This window comes from Seriola aureovittata, chromosome 1, assembly GCF_021018895.1.
Source record: "Seriola aureovittata isolate HTS-2021-v1 ecotype China chromosome 1, ASM2101889v1, whole genome shotgun sequence".
Taxonomy (NCBI): Eukaryota; Metazoa; Chordata; class Actinopteri; order Carangiformes; family Carangidae; genus Seriola; species Seriola aureovittata.
Genome location: NC_079364.1, coordinates 21,565,283 through 21,580,742, shown reverse-complemented (window position 1 = coordinate 21,580,742; position 15,460 = coordinate 21,565,283). Strand labels below are relative to the sequence as shown.

The following is a 15,460-nucleotide window of genomic DNA, read 5'->3' as shown; positions in this document are numbered from 1 at the left end:
TTATAGGTAAACTCTTCTCCAAGTTGAAACACTGGAGAAGACAGTCAACACACCTGGAACGTGCGCCAGCCAGCAGGGGATAAAACAGTTGTGATCAATTCACACTTTGCTCTAAGTCATTGGCTCTAAGCCAGGCTCTGTAGCCCTGTAGCTTTAGCTCTAAGTTCCTAGCCACAAAATCATGGCTCTTAGCCACAGGATTTTAGCCATGGCTGTTAGCCGTTTTGCACCTTATTGTTTGTCCGTGTTCTTTATTCTTTCTCTGTCTCAGGCTCCAAGTTACATTCTTTTTATCCACATGTGCGATCTTTTATTTTATAAGCCAATAAACCAAAGTTATCCAGCCAAAGTGAAGTGCATTACAGTTTATTTCGCATCAACCCGCAAGAGACATCTTCCCAGGACCGCCTGCAGAGAAGCCTGCCAGAAATCAAGAGTGCCCTGAGACAGAAAGTCTCCTGGCAACTCCACCAGAGCTGAATCGCTGAGACACCAGCAGAATCTGTCACCGTGATAACAGGACACAGCCTCCAGGAGAATCCACCTAGATCCTGCATCTCCAGGGTTACCACAGCAACCTGGATTCCAGTCAAGGGTCTCCAGCTATATCGTAACTCACAGTAGGTGAGTTACGATATAGCTGGTCTTAACACTCTGGTCATGCTGGGTTGATGTCGAAATATAATGTAACCCTTTTTGGTGGAGCTACAAAATATATAAGAAGCTGTAGTGAACAAATGTGATATCTATCTATGGCTAGTAAGATCAGAAGCTCTAGATACAACTATGGAGCCAAGGATGAACCAAACAACACACCAGGAACAACTCAGACACAGTATCTCTTCTTTGAGAAAGAATTACTCTTCCATTTAATAAAAAATAGGAAAGGATGAATAGAAAACAGTTATACGGTATACAGTAACACAATACAATTCTTACCCGGGTAAGTATAAAAATGAAAAATAAAATAATTCACAACTGTATCAATAGTCTTTAGATTCAATGTTCAATTTAACCCCTTCAGCTCAATCACTTAATCCTTGCAGCAGATAATACTGCTCAGTCCACTGGGAAAGTGGCAAATGTTTGTCCTACCGCACTGTTGAACGAGTTGACGGTGTGTGGAAGCAAAGTTTCTGGAGTTCAGGGTTCCAATCTTCTGCATGCTATTGAGTCTCTAGTTCTTCTCCATTGGGCCGTAGCTCGCCATCAAGTATCCAATAGTCCCTAAGCTCCAACTCCAGGTGGGTCGGGAACTCTCAGGATCCACAAAAAACCTGACCTATTGTGGATAAGGTCAGAACATTCAAGCTTCTAATCAGTACACCATCACATAAAAGCTAGAATACATCTTCTAATTTCCCTGATTACTCTCTAAATTACCAGAGAATAACAGTTTGAACTCATGAAACATTGTAAAGGGGACTTCACTATTATTAAGGATCAACATATGTAATAATAGATTCAAAATATTAGAGACAAAATATTTCCTCTTTCACATATTCGCATTCACCTTCACATATCTCAATTGGCATAAAATAATAATAATAATAAAAGGAACACACATGCTGTGTGCACCCTCTGCCATGCAACAGCAGCCTACAGTAGAGTCTACAAACAATTGAAGTGCCCAGTAAAGGTACTTAAACAACAACAACATATTTAATGTGCACACTTAGCAAAGTGCAGATTCATGTGCTTAAAAAGCACAAATTAAGGTACTTAAATCTACATAAATAACCATTCAGCATGTAACAGATATGCAAGGGTTAAATACATATACAAAACACATATTACACTGCACCCATTAAGATTTCACTTTCAAAATAACAAAGCTAACATCTTTAGCATAAGTGAATGGCATCACCATTGTGTGTTTGTTAGCGTTAGCGGCTAGCGCACTCGCGTTAGCATTAGCACGGTCAAAACATCTCTCACCAATGCATTTTTTTCTCCGTGACTATTGATGACAGGATCTTCTCGCCTTGCTCTCACAGGATCGCGGTGAAGTTATCCAGCAAGTTTTTTGTCGACTTTGATCAACTTTTAGTTTTTCTTCCGTTTCACGTGTTGCTTGTCTTGATGGCTGCTCTCGCTCCTCGCTGCGGCTCAAAAAAAAAAAAAAAAAACACACTCAGAGGTTAACCAGGTGGAAGCTGACACCCGATTGGTCGACCGAGCCAGCATCTCGACATGCAATAAGCTACTAAAAAAAGGAAGTATACGCTGGCAGAGGAAACAATCCTTTCAAAATAACTGCATGGAGCATTTTAAATGCAGATTATTTAACCTTGGTTACACCAGCAATATTTAATCATAAAATCTCATTCATAAAAATAGTGATCATTAGCTGTATAGCCAAAGTGTATAACCATAACATATTCTCTCATTTTGTCACTTCCTGTTTTATTTTGTAGTTGGTTTCCTTGTTTGTCTCAATGTTTTTACTTCCTGTCTTGGTCCTGTTTCTCTGTTTGGTGATTGTCTGCCCTGCCCTATTGTGTGTCACCTGTGTTCAATCACCCTTGTGTCTATATAGTCTCTGTGCTCTCATCTGGTTTGTCCTCAGTGTGTTCATGTTGCCTGTCCATGTCAGCTGTTGCTATCCCCTGTGTCTCTGGTTGTTGTTCCTTGTGTGCCCTCTGCTTCGGTTTCCTGTTCTGTTGGTTCACCAGTTTTTGTAAGTCTTCCGTTAATAAACATTTTTGCACTTCATCCCCATGTGTTGGCTGCATTTGGGTCCTTACCCGCACTGTGACAGAACGAACCGACCAAAGAAATGGAACTAGCAGCATATGCCAGCTTCATGGCGTTTTTGAGGTTGCCTCAATCCTCCCAGCCAGAATCCCCGTTGGTCATCTGCCCCTTTTGCATGCTGGCTGATCCCCTATCTGAGCGGTCTCCGCCGCCGTCCTCCCTCTCGACTTCCGGAGGGACCCGGTCATACCTCCCGCTCAATCACAAGAGGGGCTCCGTCTCGACCTCCGGAGAGGTCCCCCCGCTCGTCCTCCGGAGAGACCGGAAAGACCCATTCTCTGCCGCGATCCTTCTGCCGGACCTCCGGAGAGACCCGGTCCCCGCCGGCCTCACGCTTGGTTCGGGCCGAAGTTTCGCGGTGGAGACCAGGTCTCTCTGGAAGTTGAGCGGGAGGTTGAGCATAAGGACGGCGGCAAAGACTGGGTCTCTCCGGCGGTTGAGCCGGAGCTCCTCTGGAGGTTGAGCGGGAGGAGGGCGGGGAAAGAGGGGCTCCGGCTCGACTTCCAGAGAGACCTGGTCTCTGCATCCATCCTTCGGCCCGACCTCCGGAGGGACCCGGTCTTCCCCGCCCTCCTCCCGCTTAACCTCCAGAGGGGCTCTGGCTCAACCTCCGGAGAGACTCATTCTCCGCCGCGATCCTTCGGCCCGACCTCACGCTTGACCTCCGGAGGGACCCGTCTTCCCCGCCCTCCTCCCGCTCAACCTCCAGAGGGGCTCCGGCTTGACCTCCGGAGGGACCGGGCAGATCCTTCGGCCCGACCTCTGGAGGTCAAGCGTGAGGTCGGGCCGAAGGATCGCGGCAGTCTCTCCGGAGGACGAGTGGGGGGATCGCGGCAGAGACCGGGTGTCTCCGGAGGTTGAGCCGGAACCCCTCTGGAGGTTGAGCGAGAGGAGGGGGGGGGGAGAGGGGCTCCGGCTCGACTTCCGGAGAGACCCAGTCTCTGCAGCGATCCTTCGGCCCGACCTCCGGAGGGACCCGGTCTTCCCCGCCCTCCTCCCGCTTAACCTCCAGAGGGGCTCCGGCTCAACCTCCGGAGAGACCCATTCTCCGCCGCGATCCTTCAGCCCGACCTCACGCTCGACCTCTGGAGGGACCCGTCTTCCCCGCCCTCCTCCCGCTCAACCTCCAGAGGGGCTCCGGCTCGACCTCCGGAGAGACCGGAGGGACCGGGCAGATCCTTCGCCCGACCTCCAGAGAGACCCGGTCTTCCCCGCCCTTCTCCCGCTCAACCTCCAGCTCCGGCTCGACCTCCGGAGAGACCAGGTCTCCACCGCCATTCTTCGGCCCGACCTCCGGAGGGACGGGGTCTTCCCCGCCCTCCTCCCGCTTAACCTCCAGAGGGGCTCCAGCTGAACCGCCGGAGAGACCCGGTCTCTGCCGCGATATGCCCCCTCTCATCCTCCGGAGAGACCGGACAGACCCATTCTCCGCCTTGATCCTTCGGCCCGACCTCCCGCACGACTTCCGGAGAGACCCGGTCTTCCCCGCCCTCCTCCCACTCAACCTCCAGAGGGGCTCCGGTTCGACCTCCCTCTCGACTTCCGGAGAGACCCGGTCTCCGCCACGATCCTTCGGCCCTCTCGACCCGGTCTCCGCCGCGATTCTTCGGCCCGACCTCCGGAGGGACGGGGTCTTCCCCGCCCTCCTCCCGCTTAACCTCCAGAGGGGCTCCGGCTGAACCGGGGATCGCGGAGGTCTCTCCGGAGGTCGAGCGTGAGGTGGGGCCGAAGGATATCTCGACCTCCGGAGAGACCCGGTCTCCGCCGGCCTTACGCTCCTCCCGCTCCACTTCCGGAGAGACCTGACCCAGTCGAGCGGGAGGTCGGGCAGAAAGATTGCGGCAGAGACCGGGTCTCTCCGGAGGTCGAGCCGAAAGATCACGGCGGAGACCGGGTCTCTCCGGAGGTCGAGCGGGGGACGGCGGCGGAGACCGGGTCTCTCCAGAGGTCGAGCCGAAGCCCCTCTGGAGGATGAGCGGGAGACCGGGTCAGGTCCCTCCGGAAGTCGAGCGGGAGGTTGAGCGTAAGGCCGGCGGAGACCGGGTCTCTCTGGAGGTGGGGCCGAAGGATAGCGACCTCCGGAAAGACCCGGTCTCTCGCGGCGGCGGAGACGGGGTCTCTCCGGAGTTCGGCGGCGAAGACCCGGTCTCTCCGGAGCCCCTCTGGAGGTTGAGCGGGAGGACGGCGGCGAAGGATCGTGGCGGAGACCGGGTCTCTCTGGGGGTTGAGCGGGAGACCGGGTCAGGTCTCTCCGGAAGTTGAGCGGGAGGTTGAGCATAAGGATGGTGGCGAAGACCGGGTCTCTCCGGGGGTGTCTCCGCCGCCTTCCTCCCGCTCAACCTCCAGAGGGGCTCCGGCGGAGATACCCATTCTTCGCTGCCAGCCTCCTGCTGGCTGGCCTTCTGCTCGCCCTCCAGAGGGGCAACACCGTTCCTCCCGCGCAACCTCCAGAGGAGCTCCGCCTGCGACGCCGGCCTCCGGCTTGACCTCCGGAGAGACCCAGTTGTAACCAAGGTTAAATAATCTGTGCATTTTTAATTGCTCCATGCCGTTATTTTGAAAGGATTGAGGTTTCCTCTGCCAGCATCTACTTCCTGTTTCTTTTATTAGCCTTTTGCATGTCGAGATGCTGGCTCGGTCAACCAATCAGGTGTCAGCTCACGCCTGGTTGACCTCCGCACGTGGGGTTTGTCACGTGAAACAAAGAAAGAAACTATAAAAGTTGATTAAAAAAAATAAAACAAAATAAAAACAAAATAAAAACCTGCTGGATAACTTCACCGCGATCCTGTGAGAGCACGGCGAGAAGGACCTGTCATCAATGCATTAGTGAGAGTTTGACCGTGCTAATCGCTAGCCGCTAATGCTAACGCGCGTGCGCTAGCCGCTAAAGCTAACAAACAAACAATGGTAATGCCATTCACTTATGCTAAAGATGTTAGCTTTGTTATTTTGAACCCTTGCATATCTGTTACATGCTGAATGGTTATTTGTGTAGATTTAAGCACCTTAATTTGTGCTTTTTAAGCACACAAATCTGCACTTTGCTAATTGTGCACACTAAATATTTACTGTTCTGTTGGTTCACCAGTGTCTTCCGTTAAACATTTTTGCACTTCATCCTTGTGTTGGCTGCATTTGGGTCCAGCCTTACCTGCACTGTGACACTCTCCCACCATTGCCGACTCATCACAACGCTCATTTCAGTATTATTTTCATCTTTATGATTATTACACGTTGTATTTACTCTGCAGATAATAGTTTAGTTAATAAAGTTATTTATTTACACCCAGTCGTTGTCTTGTTGTGTTCTTTTGACATAGAGACTGGAGATCCATTTAATCGAGAAGTCATGGCTCCTGATATGAGATTGATCACATTAATCAATTAATTAATTGTTATCCTCCCTGAGGACTGGTGCCCCCTTTCAAGGAGAGCAAATTCTAAATTATAGCGTTATCGCTACAGTAGATATGAATGAGCTGCTCATGATCAGGCTGTGTGAGAGAAAAATAAGACAAGTATTCTGTCGCTTTTTCTCTCTTATTTTAAAAGTAAATATAGCTGAAATCATTGCACAGCCGTTGTCTTACATATGTGTGTGTGTGATTTTGTTAGACAATATCAGTTATAAAATCAGGATTTTAGCAGTGAAGTAGCAGCTTAGAAATGGCTTGGAAGTGAGTGCTGTTTAACATATAGTCTTAATGGGCTGTTTCAGTCATTATTTCATACAATAAAATAATGCCTGGAACACACACACAATATAGATTTATTGCCTTCTTCCACAGTTTCAACAGCTTATGTCTGTTTTTTCCGGTAAGAATCTTTTTAATATCACCTCCAGCTCTCTTTTCGCCTTTCCACCATTTCCCTCAATAAATTTGTACAAACCAAAGTTCCACAAAAAGAGCAAAGGCAATATAGTGAGGACATTCACAGCTATGTTTTTCCTCTTGCTCTATGTCTACAAAACCTTCTTTGTCTTTGTGTGACTTTGTAACACAAAGTCTGGCTAAGCACTGAGCATGTTACAAAGAGCATTTATCTTTACATTTTATTCCAAACCCAAACTCTGGGGTCTTGTTAGACAGCCAATTTCTAGACATTGTGGGGCTCTCAGCATCTTCACCACAAGCGTCTCCCTCACCCACTGGCACGGCTGGAATTTGGCTGAATTTTGTTGGTGCAGTTCACAAACAGGCGTTTGTGGACAGAGAGAAGAAAGGATGCTGATGGTACTACAATACGTCTCTATGAAATGCAAGTAAGGTCTAGCCAGTGCCATGCTCTGGCAGAGGACATCTCACCTAATAAAGTTCTGAGAAAGGAGGGCATGAAAGAGAGGGAAAAAGAAAAAGCATGGGGCCAAGGGAGAGCCAGCACTCTGGGAGAGACCAACAGACCAGAACATGCAAAGGAAGTAGAGCTGAGACAGTAAGAAAAAGAGCCCACAGTGAAAGAATGAGACAGAGGGGGAGAAAGAAAAGGAGTTTGGGTTTAATCAAGGCTTTTCTATATTTCAAATCATGCTGCTTTTGCGAAATTTGATGTTTTTTTATTGATAATTTATTTAAGTTTTTAGTGGATCTATTTTTCATTCCCCCTGCGGTTGACTTTCAGGTAATCACAAAAGCTATACTTCAGCTCGAACTTTTCCAACAACTTTTCAATAACAGAACTGAAAGATAAGCCAGTCACATTGGTGATTGTATTAACTGTTATCTAGTTATTAGCACCATCGGAGAGCAAACATACTTAGTGCAATGTTCTCTATCTGGTCCATGCTGATGTGGACTACATAGTTTATACTGATTGTGCATATTTATGTGTGTGTGGATGTGTGTGTGTGTGTGAGCACATTTATGCATAGAGTGTGCAAACAGAGGAACAGATAAGCAGGCAATTCAGTGAGAGTGGGTATGGGACTAATTGGCCGGTAATGAAACCACTGGCTTAATTACCCACACAGATATTTAGCTTGTCTGAAGCAGAAATCAGAGAATTGGAAAAATCCGCACAAGGTCAGAGACATACTGTAGCTCCTCTGCAGTTAAACCACTTTTTTATCATTTATGTATGTGTCTGTACATCTATCTATCTATCTATCAATCTATCTATCATGGAAATCTGTACGTTGTCAGTACGAGTGACTACTTTCACATTACATGTAATCTGGTATAGCCTTGTTGGTGGGGTACTTCTGATGTATATGTATATGTACATCATTATGTTTATGTGTTATGCTTGTTAAAGTTGAAAATAAAAACCTTTATAAAATTTTATTTATTTTAAAAATAGATAATAACTTTACATGTAATCATTTCACACATTATTCATATACAAATATGATTAGTGCAGCTTTAATAGGGTATGAAGCAATGTAACAAGGAAGTGTTGAAAAATAGTTTTTACTTAATTTTACTGTATTAAGTTGAATATGTATGATCCTAATGGATATTGATCCTCCTAATAAATGCCAACCAATAGCATGGTGTTGGCACCTGTAGGTGCTTGGGCAGACATCCAACACTGATGTTTTTCCAGTTGAATAAAAGATATATATTGATGTTCAAAAAAAAAAAAAAAAAAGTTAGGCTCACTGTTGTTCACAGTTCAGAAAAATAACAAGGTCACAGTTTATTTTTGTACTCATAGTCATCATTACCAGAAGTATATTTCTGCTAGTTAAGATGATTGTAGTGGAAGAATTAGCCTTAAATAACGTAAGAGAGTACAAAACACCATTTCATCCTGGCATCTGGCCTCTGTCCCAGTTCTACTGATGTGACTTCAGCAGTCTACTGGCTGATTTATCTAAGAGCCTCCTTTACAGCACTGTCAGTGTATCTGCATGTGAAATTAGCAGTGGAAAATATTCTACTTAAAAGCACTTGTTATGATCAACTCAGAGTTTGATGTCCATTATGTTTTCAAAAAACAATTTCCAGATGACCTCCAAATGTCTGACTTTGTGTAATTAGGCAGGTGGGCTAAACACACCACACAAAATTAGCAATATCTTGAGGATTACTATTTGTTCCTCTTTACTAAATTTGAAAAGTGGAAATACAGAATTTCCTACAAGTCCATGTTGTCTGCTGTTTAATCCATCTGGCCTGATTTAAGTTTGTGTGCAAGAAAACATCACTAAGGTCCTGGCCTTTCTTTATTAACTTATTGTAAATGACCATTGTAAAAAATAACAAATGGCATTGCTACTGTGTGTCACATATTTCTTCATTCTAAGCTTATCTGTAGTCCTCAGAGAGCTTTCTTCAAAATGACCTAAAATATAATAAATGTGGATGTAAATTATAAGTAAAATGTGTATTTTTAAGTAGCCCACTAGTAATTAGAGTGCTTTCGACATTTTTCCACTAACTTAAAAAGGACCGAATGCTCATCTGCACCTGTACCTGTTCAGTGGCCACCTCTAAACCCCTCTGATGTCACCTAACTCTTAGTCATGAACATGTAAACATAAAGATTTCTTCTTCCCATTGCATCATTTCACCTCATGCTAATAAAAAACTTATTGTTGGACAATTTGCCAAGAGTAAATAAAGATTATAGAGAAAAATACTACTACGGCTGTCTTGAACTGCTAATGTAGCCTCTGATTATGATATTCCAAATAAAGTATTTTACAGAGACCTGACACAAAACATAATCAAAAATATTCAGCATCCTGCCTGGTGAGAATATGTACAGAAATCTAGACAATTGCTCATCTAGCACATCCTACAGAATCTGTAGTAGCTTTTAAAATCTCTTAATTCTCAATAACAGATATTCTCTTATGTCTGGATTTGCTACAGGCAAGAGAAAGAGTGACGTGTGAATGAAAGTGAATGGTGGAATGGAGTTAAAAAACATGAGGCATTTAGGATGATATAAATTTCTTGATTAATGTGCCATTATATGCCTGCACTGGTTTTCTTAGGCTATATTTAACAGAGAAAATGCCATTATGTGAAAGGATGAGCATATAAAGGCACCTCTGGGAATGAGTGTGCCACACACCCTCTCTACCAACCTCTGGCTATCTCTGTCTCACCCCATCACACACACATAAAACACACAGAGAGAGAGGGAGAGAAAGAGAGAGACAGAGAGAGAGAGAGAGGCACATATATGCACCTAAACATCAGTAAATTGTAATGATAGACTTCATTGTGCTCTCGTTGTCTACAGAATGCACAACAGCTGGTTGGCACTGTTATCATATTTGACACTGCCATCACTGTTGGGAGATGGATGTAAATGAAATTAACAGAAATAAGCTTTAACACATTTTGAATAGAAAAACTAAAACCTTTTTTAAAAAATATACGGTATATTTTTAAATCCAATTATTAAAATGTGTGAAAGTTCTAGCAAACTTGAAAATTTGATGAAACTTTTTTCACAAGAAAAGTTAAAAAAAAGAAAATCAAACTATTTTTTTTTTCACATCATATTCTTTAAGAGCCATTTAAATCAACAACTTTGTCCTTCAGCCTGACTGAATGTTTCTTTTAGCCTGAGAGATGACCACTATCTGAAGAAGTCTTCATATTTTGGAGCTCCTCTATTCCTATGAAGAAATATTAATTCAGGGATAGGGTGTGTTCAGTAAATAAAACAGTTTTTCTCAACAGCAACCTTGGTTTGTTTTTGACCTTTGAGAGTGTTCTGTATCTACTGTTGATGGTCAGTTGCTTAAAGTCTGTAGTGTGTTGATGGATGGTCCACCAAACTTGAAGATTCTTGCTTAGCACTTTTTTACTTAATATGATCAATGTGTTTTTATCAACCATTGCCACTGTCACCAAGTGCTTGCTCATGAGGGAATCTTTAAATAATATTATAAAGAGTGTGGTCTAGAACGTCTCTATATGAAAAGTGCCCTGAGATAACTTCTGTTATGATTTGGCACTTTATAAATAAAATTGACTTGACCTGACTTTAACACAGTCTGGCCTATTTAAAAGTGTTATGATTTTTGTGAGTTGTAAGATGTATAGCATACACAAACTGCAGCACTCAGAATGTGTTTAAAATTTTATTCATTCGAGATTAACCTGGGATAACACTGAACTAAATGTAAAAGGGAATGGTATTTTCTTGTAGATCCAAATGTGATTAAACCTCCTTCCTGTATGGCAGCTGTTTTTGTCTCTGTTGTTCTTAGTCAGAGAGTTTCTGCTTGACCTTGCCTATGCGGCACAGACTAATCAATAGCTGTGAGTATTACAGCAATCTGAATCACTTTAATTCCCGCTAGATGCCAAGAAACATCAGTATTCATAAGTAGAGGTCATATTCCTTGGTATTTTTCAATCTAAAATAAAATTGTGCTGATTATCTAGCCCCTCCTTGTTCTTTTACCTGCGTCCTTTTCCATATGTCATTCAACAATGAATGATGCACAGAATCAACTTTAACATGGTCTTATGAAACAATTTGGTGGGCATTAATGTCTGTACCAAATACCAAATCTCATTCAATGAAAAACATTCAATAGTTGAGGTCCCACTTAAAGTCACAAATTCCAACCTCATGGTGGCGCTAGTGGAAAAATCAGGATACATCATCTGGGAAAATGTAGAAGGATTGTAGAAGGTATTGTGCCAAGTCATCAAGAAGAGAGATATTTAACTGGATAGTGCAAGACTTTGACCTGCTGGTGGCACCATGTGAAAAATCAGAGGACCACCAAAGTTATGAAAGGATTCATCCTCTGGGGACCATAAATGTCTTTACAAAATTCATTGCATTCAATCCTTATAGTTAATGAAAAAAACAAAAAACAACTCAAAATTGAACCACATGGTGTAAGAGTTAATGTTAGGGGATCATCAAAATCAGTAGATTTGATCCTCTAGGAAGCATGAATGTATTTTAATTCCACAGCATCTCATCCAATGGTTTTTGTTGGTGGGCAGACTGACTTATCAACAGACACATATAATCATCCATAAAATCATGTACATCTGCCACTTGGCAAATGTGAACCATCTAAAACGTGACTGTCTGTTACTTCCTCTGAATTCAGTTGTTCATAGTTGTTCAAAACATACCATCAGGACATAAATTAACTTGAAAAACATGTCTGAAGGTCTCTCAAAATAAACATAGGTAGCAACAAATACAGACTGTTGAACAAACAGTTCCATTACTTTATCTCACAGCTCAAGGATACTGGCTGCTGGATGCTGTAGACCTCGTCCTGTGCTTATCAGAAGTGCTTCACGAATTTTTATACCTTGGCCTACACAGAATCTGGTGTTAAACGTTAAATGTCCAGACAAGTGTTAAGCCATAATAATCTCAACATCTTGTGTGGTATGGTTTATAGGATTCTATCCTTCTTCCTCCTAATTAAGCCATGAAATATTGGACAACCAAGATTATATCACTTCTGTTTCATATTTGAACTCATATTTGGAACAATCTTACCATGATCTTATATCTGTAATTTGTGACGGAAAAAAACTATTGTAATTATTAACATTTAACTGTTACTGTTAAACACTGGTAGAATTAACTTCCAAGCACGGTCAGAATAACACAGTCAGTTCTGGGTGTCAAACCAAGAACACTTGCATTTTCAAGGAGAAACTCCCATGTCCTCTACACCGAATTATATGTCCTCTGTTCAACTCACTGTAATTGCTCACAGTAAATCCCAACACAACAGACTATCTCCTCACTGAGCTATCCAAGGTCATACACTCGCACAGTAATTCCACCTCTTCCAAAGATGAATAAGGCACAAATAATAAATAAACTCTATCTCCTTATAAAATTATGTTTCAATACAATTAAACTGCAACTCCAAATGTATTTAGTAGGAAACGTAATTGCTGGCCGGATTACATTCAGAAGAAACATATATTTGGAATGAATGATACGGTGCATTTATTACGGTAGCTGAGTCACCACAAGGTGGTTGGGGTGGACAGTTGGAATACAGAGCGCATGATTGTCCCACCAGAGACCAGGGTTCATATCCACAGTCCTGTCTGGATTTAGGCAACAACAGAACTTTGGTTAAAGTTAGGGAAAGATGACCGTTTTGATTAAATGTAGTGTCTGAAGTCACTGTGAACTTTCTCTGTATTAAACCAAACCAGTTTTCCCCTTAAGCTTAAACAAAGTGCTGTGTTTAATAATGGTGTGTTCATTACAAATGGATATTTTGCTGTACGATCACCTTATTTATTTGGGGATATTTATGAGCTGGTTAGAAAGGAGAATTTGAATGTTTATTTCAAATTTGATCTTAATCTATATTTACATATATATTTCTCATTATTTGGAATACATTATGGAAGCAAACACAGTCAGAACAGATTTGTGAAAGGAAGATGTGGAAGATGTGACCTTTGTTGGATATTCTGGTCGTTTGGAGTCCTTTATAGTAAATCGTTCTCTTGAGACCCTGAAATATTTATCTGAACAATTCAACATTTTACCTTCAGATTTCTGCCCATGGAGGCAGCATTTAAAGAAGCCACAGAAGAGCAGCGTTTGATGAATAATGTAAAGAGGACAGTCATATGGATGTAGAGTTTTTTTTCCCCTTTATACTCAGAGTGTCTAGAATAAAACTCATAAGATCTCTGGCGGCTGAATATCAAACAAATGGAATTCACTCTTCAAGCATCACAGAACGTTTTCTCTGCAAGTTTGTCACTCCTTTGAGAGCAATGCACATGTTGAGGTGTGTGTTTAACACAAAGCTTTCATCCATGAGATGCATTGGCTTTCTCTGGAGAAAAGAAAGGATGAAAGTAAGGAAGAGAGGGAGGGAGGAAGGAAGAGGAGATCTGAAATGTGGTGCTGTATGTGCACACCTTGACATGTGAGCACTTAATCATACGCTTTCCTCTGTTTTTAAATCTCATGTTTGTACAAACTTATGTTGAGCAGCTTAGCCTTCTTGCATCTTAAAATCTCAAATACCAAATATGTCTGGCTAAATATATGGGGAAATATGTAGGGACAATGCAGCTAGGTATTTTCATCACATGTATTGTGCAGTCAGAAACAGAAATAATAATATTAGGTTGGAATATTTCACCTTCTAAGAAGTGGAAAGGAATAAATATGAGATACTGTCATCAGAAATTTCTTTCTGATTTTAAGTACCTTTAGGGGAAGTTTGTTCAAATTGTGCTGTTTGCATGAAGGCCTCTTGAGATAGAAGGGTCCTGACCAGATGTAACATTTCAACAGCTACTTTGCATACAATACTCCTATATACAATATTTATAATAATACAAAAAGATAGAGCAAGGAGAGAAAAAACAACATACAAATAACAATAGGAAAGTCCTGACACTTGTTTTTGTGGATGAATTGTTGTTTCTATAGGTCTGATATGATTCTAAATTAAACATTATTTGTCAAAACCATTAGAAAATGTTGACGAATCAATCTGTTCTATGACGTCACAGGGCTGTGGCTAAGCTTTGGTTCAGTTTAGGTGCAACAACAGCTTGGTTAGGTTTATGGAAAGATTGTGGTTTAGGTAAGAAATTAAAGAAATTCTTACAATAAAAAACTGTTAAGGGAACAATTGTGGTCATGCTCCAAAACACTGCAAACAGGAAACAAACAGCCAAGAGCTTTATTGATCCACTCATATATGGAATTTGTCGCTCTATAATAATGTCACATGACTTCCTTATTAGTATTATACACTTTAGAGAGCTTTGTCTCTTTAATACAAACGTACAGTATGTCATTTTGGAGCACTTGTTAAAATGACTGATGGGTCTTTCTTCTTGGGAGGACAGTTTCTCTTTATAATTGGTTCATTCACAGAAACATGAACTCAAGAACTTGCTTAGTTTAAGCCTTAACTAGCCTTAACTGGGATATGACCAGTTGCTGGACTACTTTGTGCTCACAAATGTACATTGATTCTAGAGAAGCATCCTGACGTCATAAGGATTTCTCTGGAGCAAAGCTCGATACTATCAATAATGAAACCAGGCGTGGCAGCAAAGCCCTTCTCTCCTCTTCATACAAGTGCGAGACGACTGGAGTTACAGGCTCAGTAAGAAATCCCACCTCCCCAGTGTCACAGACAACATTTGAAGGAGAACAGTGCAGCTCTGAACCATTCAGCAGACACCCATTCACACAGCGCTCCACTAAGAGGCGTCTCAGAGTAGAAAGCACACGTTAATTGGACTTCTATCTGTACATCTCTGCCTTGCTCAAATAAGAGAGAGAGGAGTGGAGAGGAGAGAGAGTGAAAAGAGAAGGGGTGAGGGGGGCTGCATGGAAGCACGTCTCTCACATCTGATACTGTCAATGTAAGCTGACTCCTGTTATTTAATTCTCTCTACATTGTTACATTAACTATGACTAATGAGGAAAAGCATGAGGAAAAAAATATTTAGGTGAAAAATGAGGGTGGAGCTGGTGAAGGTATGTATCTGTGTGTGTGTGTGTGTGTGTGTGTGTGTGTGTGTGTGAGAGAGAGAGAGAGAGAGCGCAGTCATGTCTCGGATGGACCTTGAAGGTTATTCCGAGAGGAGGCTCTCTCACCAGCGGTCAAAGGTCAAGACTTACAGCAAACGACTTGAGCAAAAATAGCTGAAAACCTTAACAATGTGACACCTATCACTTCCTCCAGCTCTCCAGACTGAAGTAAGCAAGCTAAACAGGAACAGTGTGCTACAAGAAGGTCAAATACAGACAC

The 15,460-nt window shown here is 42.6% G+C and overlaps 1 long non-coding RNA gene across 1 annotated transcript; it reads right to left on the bottom strand.

The window, feature by feature from the left end:
- Positions 1-840: 840 nt before the first annotated feature.
- On the bottom strand, positions 841-2,100 carry LOC130172124 (uncharacterized). The gene is made up of 2 exons (XR_008828230.1): positions 1,939-2,100; positions 841-1,282 (listed from the first exon to the last, which is right to left on the bottom strand). It is a non-coding gene; the product is annotated as an uncharacterized LOC130172124 (long non-coding RNA).
- Between the last annotated feature and the right edge of the window lie 13,360 nt (positions 2,101-15,460).